The following is a 10,954-nucleotide window of genomic DNA, read 5'->3' on the forward strand; positions in this document are numbered from 1 at the left end:
GTATGGGCACAGCTGGGTACTACTTTATAGTATGTTCATTCTACTCACGGGGGTTTATGCCTAGGGTCAGATTTGGGTACATGTATAGGTATATATCAGCTGTGCTAGCTATTGGATATATTTAGACTAATTGAATTCATTAGCAAATCAATTAAATGGGAGGGGAGGCATAGAAAGCAACCATGGACACCAGAGACAATGTGGGAGGAGGGTGGGACATGGCAGAGGGTGAGGGATAGGGAATCAAGGGTGGCAAATCAAAAAACAAAGTATACAAAACATAAGAATTGGAAAATTATTTGCTGATAACATGTATGTTGATGTGCTTGATTGAGCCAATATACAGTGTATTTTGGATGGAAAATTCATTTGTATGTTGTAATGATGTACAGTGAATTAATGTAAAAAATAAATAAATTTAAAGAGAAAAAATTAAAAAAAAACCTCACGCCAGGTACATGTGCGTGCATGCCCAAGATCCTGAGAGGAGAATGGAGGAGAAGGAATTGTGGCATGGCCATCCCCCCGGGGAGTGATTTCTTGCTTTCTGTCTGTCTCTGTCTGTCTGGCAAGCGCACGTGCCCTATAGCAAAAATCTCTTAAAAAAAAAAAGAAAGAAAAGAAACGGTCAAGGTGCCTCTCTCTCTCTCTCCCTCTCTCTCTTTCTCTCTCAATCTCTTCCTCTCTTATTCTTTCTGTCTTGGGATAAATAAATAATGTCTAGTAATTGAGATATTGTTAAATAATTGCATTATTTATATACATTGGGAAATTACATAGCCATTAAAATTGTTTTAGGAGTATTATCTAGTGATATAAAAATATTCTGCTTACTGAAAAGAGAGATCTGTGTAAAAAAATAATTTTTATTCCTTAAAATAAAACACACAAACTTAAATGTCCAGAGTGATGATTTTAAAGTAAGTGATTGTAGAAATATGTGTGTGTGAAAGAGAAAGAGTGATGATCCTAAAACTGAATGTTCTATTTGTTATCAGCAATAAAAGATGCAGAAGCCAAAGGAAGTTATTGCTTTGGTTATTTTGGTAGATGATCTGCCCCTTTTCTATAAAGTATTCTAAGTATAATCTCTATATTCTTTGTACATGGTGGTTACACAGTGATAAAGGTGGCATGCGTTTCATGGTTTTGTAAGTACTCACCACTTGATGTGATTTTCCTTCTTGGATGCTAATGAGTTTCTCTAATCTTAAAAAATAGTTGACTTATTATCAACTTAACTATTATCTCCTTCCCTATTGGTTTCGATTCAATTTTCTGAATCAGAGACATATTGATCCCTTTACCATGTCTAGGGCTTGCTCTAACTATAGGCTCAAAATTATCTCAGAGTTCCTTCTGGCTTGCATGCCTGATTTGGTGCACCTTCTCCCAGTTATGGCTAAGTAACCATAACATCATTCTATGTATGTTAGCTCCAAAGTGTCCAGTTTCTATGGAAATGAATGCTATTTGAAATGTAGACAAAAGGCACTCTGTTTTCTCTGTTGATTCAATATTTCTAATTCTTATGAGGCTCATTCAAATCCATGTAAAATACTATAACCTCATGACTACAGTGTGACATGAGAAGAGGAAGGATTGGTGTGTATACAGAATACGGGGATAGAAACTGCAAAGGAATGCAGAATTGTTTTTAAAAGTAAAGGCTAGAGAAATGATGAGTTCTTTAAAAGAGGGTAGGGTGTCAAAGATGACAAATGGCAAAGATACAAGAGAGCTTGTCTGTAGCTGCCAGTACTGGATGGAGGCAAGCACATGCCCTGTGTGTTCTAATCTGCCTACACCCCTGGTTATACCCAGAAACCCTGAATCAGCACATGATGGAAAATATTCTAGGAACTAGGTCATGAGTTCCAATAAAACATTGGATAAAATACCTTTCAGGTTTATGGTAGTCACTACAATTGTGATGTGCAGAGTGTGTTATATATGAGACTTATTTTATACACATAACACTGGACAACCTATTTATTTAGAATGATGAATTGTAAATGACATCTAAGTGGTCACGTTCTGCGTTTTGCATTATTACCCAGGAATGCTTCTTTGTACTCCCATGTCCATCTCTGCAGCACTCTGGGAGATATTTTTAAAAAGACTTTACATCAGAATTTAAGTTTTCTGGTGCAGACAATGGTGCCAGGTAACATTCCTGGACCTACATGGAATCTCCTTTACTCATGTTCTGAAACTATACAGTGCATACCACCTGTGTAAGAATGCCCATTATCTGGGCTGATCGAGTCTTGGATGGATTGCAACACAAAACCCTGCTGGAAGTGCCTGTCTTTCTCTCTCTCTCTCTGAAGAAATAAACTTTACAATAGTAAAAAAGGAAGTTAAACCTTTTGCTCTTCCAAAACAGGCCATTTGGTATATTATCATTCAAAATATTAATAAAACTAACTCCAAAGTAATTGTATATAGGCTAAAATTTGCTATAGGATCCATGCATAGTTCACGTGAGAAAAATGATACTTCTGGGGGAGTGGTCACATTGAAATGCCTTGGGGTTAGGGGCCCACATGTACTCACAGGCTCCCAATGTGTTTTTCAGGGTAGCAGGTCCAACGCTTGAATCATGGCCATGTGGTGGTATCCAGTCACATTAACCTTCATGCTACTAGTTGGCCCCTAGGCATTTCTTCTTATAAAATTTTTCATTATAGAAAAATGCAAGTATTATATTTCCCAAGAATTGGCAGAGTCAAATAGAATTTACCTATTTTTTTTTTCTGAGAATTTTTAAAAACTGTGCTTTCCTTTTTCAAACAGGTGGAATTTCAGTGTCATAATCTTGATTTACATTAAACTGACACAAAGATGTGCATTTTTGTGGCAGGAATTTTGCATTAATGGAGAGACGGACCATAAAGAAGAATAAACATTTCTGCTAAAAGCAACAGGCGTCAAGGATTCCCAACAGCTACCTGTCATTGGAAGGAGAAATACAGTAAATGTAGAAGAATTGGAAATTAACAAGTCACAATATTAGTAATTCCTGGCAATGATGAACTCTAATTATGCCTGCAGTGTGGACTGCCAGCAAGACATGAACATAGTATTTCAAGTCACTGTCTTTCAGAAGCTCTTATTATGGTTTTCAAAGGAGCATTCCAATCTGTCAGGTTTATCTAAGACAACTCAGAAGCTGATTTTTATATTGGGAAAATTATTTTTATAGTTGTCATAAACTCAGAAACATAATGTGCTAGATACTATAACCACAAGGATCCTAATTAAGGTGTTCCACAGAAAGATTTTTAAATAAATGCCGTTTTTATATCATTACTTTTTTCTTTGATTTTTTTTTTCCTCTAAGAATAAAGGGGCACACGTGACAATATACTAATGTATATTTTTGAATATCGGGAGAGAAAAATATGGCTTTGCTAGATTTGACTTACACTGGGTAAACGAATTCAGAGTCAATTAAAAGAAGTGTCAACATTACTTACAAAAAAGGTTGTCAGCAGAAAATACAAAGTGAGTTATATAGAAGCATCTGAGTCACTATTTTAGTGTCTGTGATTTTTGGCATGAACACTGGAACTTTGCTAGATCATAATTTGCAATAATAAATCATAAGCCTATCTTGGACTTTACAGAAGGCATTTTACATCTGAAATATGGTAAGGCCACTATTAAAAACAGAAAGAAAGTTCTCAGTGAACTCTGTGAAGTCTTAGAATCCGAGGACATCAGCAATTATAAATGTGCCCAGAAATCCCATGCTTTTTCTCCTTTCATAGTATCCCAGCAGGAGGCCAATCAGCCACAGCATAAATAATTGCAGTGATTCAGATTTTTGAAGAGTTCAGTTCTTTTTAAATATTTTTTTAGCTACATTAACTCAAATAATTTTGTTTTTGTTCCAAGCTGACAAATGTATTCACGGCACCTTATTTGGACTGTCACTCTAAATGAAAGGTAAATTAAGGCAAAACATATTAAAAAAAAGGCTAAATTTGAGCACTGCACTATAGTGCAACCCAAATGAGCATAATATCTAAACATACTCACAGAGGTCTTAACATCTTCAGACAGGTTATAAAGGCAAAAACCACAAGTGAGAAAGGGTTGAGGGAGAGGGAGTTACACTAGCTGCTTTGAAACCATTATCCTTGACTACCAGGATCCACAAGAGTGGCATCAGTCTAAGGTTGAACAGAACATCGCTGGGCAGACGCCATTGCAGAAGTCAGGTTACAGTGGTCTTTTACTTAAGACTGTGGTTCTGGCAGAGTTGCCTAAATAATGGTTCTTGTTATCAGTTCTGCTAGGGTGAGGAAACACCTTCTTCATGGCCTTTCCTACGTGGTTTAGTTGGGATGGGTACAAATGACTCCATTTTGATTCTGAAAAACTTTCACAGGAGCAGCCGAAATCCAATGCAGCTTACCCCCTTGCATATGTTAGCGATTCACTCAAGAGAAATATTCTCATGATGTGTCGGACCACACAAACATTTCCACATTGGAATAATGAAATGGAGGTGACCACAGAACATGCAGGCATTTCTTTAGCTCTGACATGAATCCTGTTTCATAGTGGGGTAAGATAGCAGACATGGTGTCACTCCAGGGCAGGCAATTGAATGGGCCTTGCTGGCTTCATCCAACTAACACTCCAGGTAGCTCTCTACACTGCTGGTTTCTCCTGCTCTTCCCTCCCACCCACCCTGTTCTCTGACTCATGCCTGAAGTCCCAGATCAGTGTGAATAGTTTTTGCTTCAGTGAGTCTGACTTCTGACTGATCTTTAACCCAGAGACCCAGTAAAGAAAGAAAATACACTCACACATGTTGAGATCCTGATAAAAAGGAGCGCGACATTCTTCATTTTATTTCTCCCTCGAGGAAGATGAACTTCTCACCACATATTTAATAATGTGACTTCATCCTATAGCCTTTGTTTGAATCAACTTGGAAGACGAATGTGGTGAGTGGTTACCAATATTCATTTCATAAATATGGATATGGACACTTGTAAATGGAATGTCTGTAATAAAAATAGCCACTATTCTGGGAACCGGGAAAACTAGGATGTTGTCATGAATTGCCCGAGGCACATCGTAGAATCCTCAATTCTCTTGTTGATAAAATTATAGGGACTATATTATATGATAGCTATTTGTCTTTATTGCTGCAACACTTTTTGACTGTTCTCTGATCTTGGGTTTATTTGACACAGAACATCCCTCTAGATGCTATGAAGTGAAATACATGGAAGAGAATGCAAAAACTTTGTGGAATTTACCATTTAATCAGAGAAAAGAAATACAAAGGATCTTCAAAAAGTTTAAGGACAATGAATACTATGTAAAAACTATACATGGATTTCAATTTTTTTTTTTGCACCAAAATAAACTTGCACTTTAATTCCATTTCGTCACTAACTCTGTGAAGTCCCCTCATAGGCACACATCAAAAGCATAGCAAAATGAGGACATAGTGTATCAGAAAGTTTGGAGTTAGATGCGTACAGTTGTGCACTTTCTATGTACAAGTGAGAAAAACACACCAGAGACTAAGATGTGGACAGGAGGAAGAGCCAAGGGTGGCACGTGCCCAGAGCAATGATGTACAGGACGAGAAATGAGACTGTCGGCCTGAGAGCCATGATGTGCTTCACTGACGCCTAGCAAGCCCTTTACTGCCACCACATTGACCTAAGACTGGAGCACTGACCTCATTTTAAAGCTCTGCAATTTGGAAACAGATCCTTATGAGACAGAGCTATTAATGAAAACCTCTGAACAGGTGCAGTGGGCAGGTCTGTAAAGGGACTACGGAGGCACAATGAGGCTGACTCACTGCAGGAAAGGGCTGGCCTCACAGTCACTCTATTATAGGCCCTCGCCAGACAGGGCCAAGAAGCATACACACCCCTGAGCCTCAGTGTCCCACAGCCTTTTTCTCCTTATCTTAAATATGTGTCTATATTTTGTGCTGCTTCTTCGACATATCCTGTTTTTTAGGTAACCATTTCAAAGTCCTTTGTAATGTGCTGAGGGGATCCTGTAAGGGAAGGAGTCCAGGGGTTGCCACTAACTTGAGCTTTGAGTGCAGGAAGCATCCGACGTATCTATATTCTGGCTTTGGGTGTTAGTTACTTGGTTGCCACTCACGTTGCTTCACAGGCCTCTGTCCTGCTGGCACACGGCCTGACAGTCCCTCAAAGTTGATCATTTGACTGAATAACAATTTTATATATTCTGTGTTCCTCTGACCTCTCTCTATGGTGCCCACTTGTTTGTTTGTTTGCTTTCATCTCTAACTTTCTTTTGATTTCACCCAACCCAGTAAGTTCATCTTACAGTTTCTTCTGAAGGGGTAATTCTTCTGGGAAATTTTAAAATCCTGTTTTTTGCTTTGCACCTTTTTCTATCTTACCTGGAGATAATAATTATTTTTTGTATGAGACAAGAATAAAACACAATCTCATCCCTGTGGGGTTTTTTTCCCAAATAATAAAAGTGTTTTTAAAGCAAGACTCTCCTCAAGAAAACAAAGCTTAAGCTTATATGGTAAGTAATATAAATAAACATGACTGGTAAATATTATTTAGTAAATGTCTCTTTAATATTTCTTTGAAAGACCATCAACTGTGTCTAACTATTGGTGTATATATATATATATTTTCTTTCTTTCTTTCTTTTTTTTTCCATAGGATGTGTGTGCTCATCGGAGAGTAACAAAGAGAGATAGAAGGAAAGTGAGAAATCTTATTTTGAGCATTTTACGTAGTTTGGATTTCTAGCTAATCTGTATTTTCCTTATCAAATCCAGTTTTAACTGAGAAGAGTTTTTCATTATTGAAGAATTTATGATTATGTCATTGACATCCAGAGGCAATTTAGAAAGGGAAGTTCCAAAGCTATTTTTAATAATAACTGTCTTCAGGATGAGTGTGGAGTCTGCCGAGTGCAATTTGAAGAAAATAATGTCAATCTAGAAATATAAAATATTGTAAATTTGAAAAAAATAATTCATTTTGTTTGAATATTTTATGTAGGAGTAAGAAAAGAAACAAAATGAGAGAATATGAGAGAAATACTCAAAGTTAAAATCAAAATTAAGAAGTAAAAATGCAGTATCCTTAAGACAAAACTATTTCTTCTGAAATTTCATTTTAAATCTAATAATGAAGAATTTTGTGTTTGTGTGGTACAGAAAATGGAAGTTATTTTTTTCTTTTCTCAGGGAAACAGTTTGTTGAACTTCAACAGAGTTGCTTATTGGCAAATCAATCACATTAAGGCCCATCACTGAAGACTAGGCTGCTATGTGGTCAACACCATTCCTGTGTTTGGAAGCACATTTCACTACAGGAAACACCTAGACCCACATCAACCCAGAATTATCCTTGTTGCAATGAAGATGTAAAAGAATGGAGATGCAGTTTTGGCTGTAAGTCCATTTCAATCTAATTGGGAAGATATTAACTAAATAATAATGCAAACTAGTTGACGAACAAATACAGATAGGCATAGTCTAGATGATAAAAAAGCTCGGGAGTAGAACTGATGGAGTCCTGAGCTATGGTGAAAGCCAGATGAAAGAAGAAATATTAAATATGGCCTGTTGGGATTAGTCAGGATTTAGGTCAGCTGAGGGGAGGGGGGAACAGGAAAAGTAGGGTGAGTAACTTTGCAGAGGGTTGAGCAAGACCAAGATTTTCACAGGGTGTCAGCTTGAGATAAAAGTGCTTAACAGAGGCCTAATTGTGAATGACTTGGGTGACTACACCAAAGAATTTGGAATTTTCCATTAACAGTGGAAAGCTCTAAGCAATCATGCTCTAATATTTTGGGAGGAGGGGTAGGGTTATTTCCTACTGATTGAGTTAATTATTTGGCAATCTCACTGATGTTTATTCTTTGTCAGAAATTTGTAATCTGGACAAAGAAGGTATAAGTGTTGTTTAAGAAAAAAATAATCTAGTACTGTGTGAAGAATGGGTGTGTGACAAGAGAAACCTAAGGTATGGAGACCAATTAGCAAGACCACATACCACTTTGGGGTTCTGAGATCCTCTGGTTGTAGCAGAGACAAACACAGAGGTAAGCATTCAGAAAGATGTGAGGCCTGGGCCAGCAGGTGGTATGGTGGTTAAGGACGCTGGACTCCCACATGGCTGACTGTGGTTCGAGTCCCGGACCTGGTGGCTTGCTCTCTCTCTCTCTTTCTCTCTCTCTGTCTCTCCCTGGTCAAATTAAAATAAATAAATAAAGTTAAATAAAATAATTCTTTAAAAAATAAAAAAAGAAAGATGTAAGGGTTTTTGTTTCATTTTTTTTTTCCTTTATTTTTCCAAATGGTTGGTTAGGCCCTGGGAATGAAATAACTGTAGGAGATATAAGAAAGAGACAGTTACAAGTGGCTTCTGAGGCTCAAGCTCTAAGGAATAACCTGCCTCAAACAGAAAGAGGATCTGAAGGATCCTTGTGGGGATCATATCCATCTTTTCTTATAATGAAGTTTAACAGTGTTTAATAGAAATACAATGTAAGTCATGTAGGAAATTTTATGTTTTCTAAAAGCCATGTTAAAATTTGAAGAGAAACAAAAATTTTACATTAATAATACCTTATTTAGGCTAATGTAAAAAATATTATATTGTCAACATTTAGTTAATATCCTGACCTTTGTACCCACTCCAAAGTTAGAAAAATAATGGACCCACCACATGCATAAGCCCCACCTAGAACAAGTCAGGACAAAGCCCTTCCTGACCCAAATAAAAACCCCTCCCTGCAGTTTTTCCTTGGCAACCCATTTTCTGGGACCCCTCCCTTCTTGAGAGCTCTGTTCTTCCTTCCCCTGTTCTTTCTTCCCTCTCCTTCAATAAACTCCACTTTGATATATTCCCCACATGCAAATATATATGCACAATTCTTAAGGAGCGACTAAATTCATGTTTTCACAGTAGGTCTCTGAAATCTAACGTGTACTTTATACCCCCTGCACATCTCATTTCTTACTAGTAACATTTCAGTTTTGGTTAGTAACTCATGTGCTATTGGCTTCTATATTGGAAAGTGTAGCTCTAGACGGAGAATGAATGGTATCAGAAAGAGTTAACACCACTAATTAGCATGCTCTTATTTAGGTTGCTTCAAGGATTGAAATATCTAAGTGGTGCTTGAGTGAATACATGAGAGAGGATTTGTGTACATGTTGTGTAGGTATATGTGGACATGGTATACATATGTATGAATGTGTGTGCATGTGTGGGTATAGTGTGCACACATGTGGGTATATTTGTGTGTGCATGTACATAAATACTGCCACACTTGTGCTCTTGATTCATGAGAAGTCCTGTGAAGAACTCCAGGAAGGCATTTCTACAATATCCTTCAGAAAAAAAAAATGCTTTACTTTTGTTAGCAAATTCATTACTGCTCACTACTTGTCAAGAATCTTTTCTTGGGGCCAGCAGTTGGTGTGGTGGTTGAAGTGATGGACTCATGATCCACTGCAGTTTAAGTCCCTGACCTAGCAGCTTGCTTGCTCTCTCTCTCTCTCTCTCTCTCTCTCTGTGTGTGTGTGTGTGTGTTTCTTTCTGGCCAGATTAAAAAAATAATGACAATAAATAAAAAAGGAATGAAATGAAATAAGGAATGATATGAAATAAGGAATGATATGAAATAAGGAATGAAAAGAAATAAATGAAAAAAAGGAATCTTTTCTTAAGAAAAGAAGCACATAAGAGAATTTCCTGAAATAGTAACCCACTGCCCAGTAAGAGATTATCAGCTGAAGTCGTCTGATGCAAACATAGCATGTAGACTGTGGTGTGCAGTTACTTTAGACAGCCCAGTATTTAAAACAAAAACAAAACCCCAAGAGCAATGAATTTGAGTGTTTGAGCCACGCATGTACCTCCACGTTCCATTGCCTACATACTGCATCTCTGCATGTTTTCATTACCTGGCTGTCTCTGAAGGCATTTCTGCTATTTCTGCTCCAGGTATTCAAAATTTATGTCTGTATAAAAGCCAGACTAACAGGAACAGAAAACCTGGGCCACAGCACTTTGGTTCACTGGTTCACTGACTTTTATGGAATTGCTTTTTGCCTTTGAACCATCAGCCTGGATTATCATGTCCATTCTTAGGACGTTGTTAGTGGCATTTAATATACTCAACCCTGGAAGCAAGGGAGATATGTTTCTTTTGTCTTGACACTGGAATAGTTGCTCTTTTTCAGAGCAAATAAACAGAAAATTGAAAATCACTTCTTCTATTTACATCTTGCAAAGTCTGCCAGAAAACTGACAGTCAAATTTTTATTCCACTTCTAGCTAATGTGTATATAGGATATTAATGCAGGTGTTTGCTGTTAAGCTCACTCTTGTCTACACTTTACCTTTTCCAGCTTCATTTTTCTGTAGGAATTTCCTTGGATACTCATTTAATTCTATTTTATATTGTTTGTATTTTTATTCAAGGTGAAGATTCTATCTTGCTCTCACCTATCTTCTATCCTCTGTCTCTCTCTCTTTCTGTATCTGTCTCTCCATCCAGCCACATTTCTTCAGGATAACACAGCTCTTCTACTCTAGTTATGTATGTCATAGAGAAGTTACCATATTCTTAACTCACCTGTTATTGAGTCATATTTGATTGGTCCAGAGTTAGACATTTGACTCAGAACTGAGCCATGGAGTCTTTTTTTTAAACACATTTTTTTATTTAAGACTCAGGTCAGTGTCTCACCAAGGGTAGAAGTTGTATTAATAGCACTCAAATAATATTATAATAACAGAATGTTAATAGCAATAGTAGCACTGGAATGTAACCCATGGACAGTAATACTAACAGGAGCACCGGAATAATAACACAAATAACAGTAATGGAACAGGAACACAGTGATAGTAAAGAATGTCCAACAGGGGCCAGATACTGGTTGCGCAGTTATGTAATC

The 10,954-nt window shown here is 37.2% G+C and overlaps 1 long non-coding RNA gene across 1 annotated transcript in view; it reads right to left on the bottom strand.

Moving 5' to 3' along the window:
• Positions 1–2,783: 2,783 nt before the first annotated feature.
• The window catches only part of LOC106735911 (uncharacterized), a 21,277-nt gene continuing 13,106 nt past the window's right edge, over positions 2,784–10,954 (bottom strand). The window contains exon 3 of the long non-coding RNA XR_001371092.1: positions 2,784–2,954. This is a non-coding gene — a long non-coding RNA (uncharacterized LOC106735911). The remainder of the gene's footprint in view (positions 2,955–10,954) is intronic.

This window comes from Tupaia chinensis, unplaced genomic scaffold, assembly GCF_000334495.1.
Source record: "Tupaia chinensis unplaced genomic scaffold, TupChi_1.0 Scaffold000052_1, whole genome shotgun sequence".
NCBI classification, from domain to species: Eukaryota; Metazoa; Chordata; class Mammalia; order Scandentia; family Tupaiidae; genus Tupaia; species Tupaia belangeri.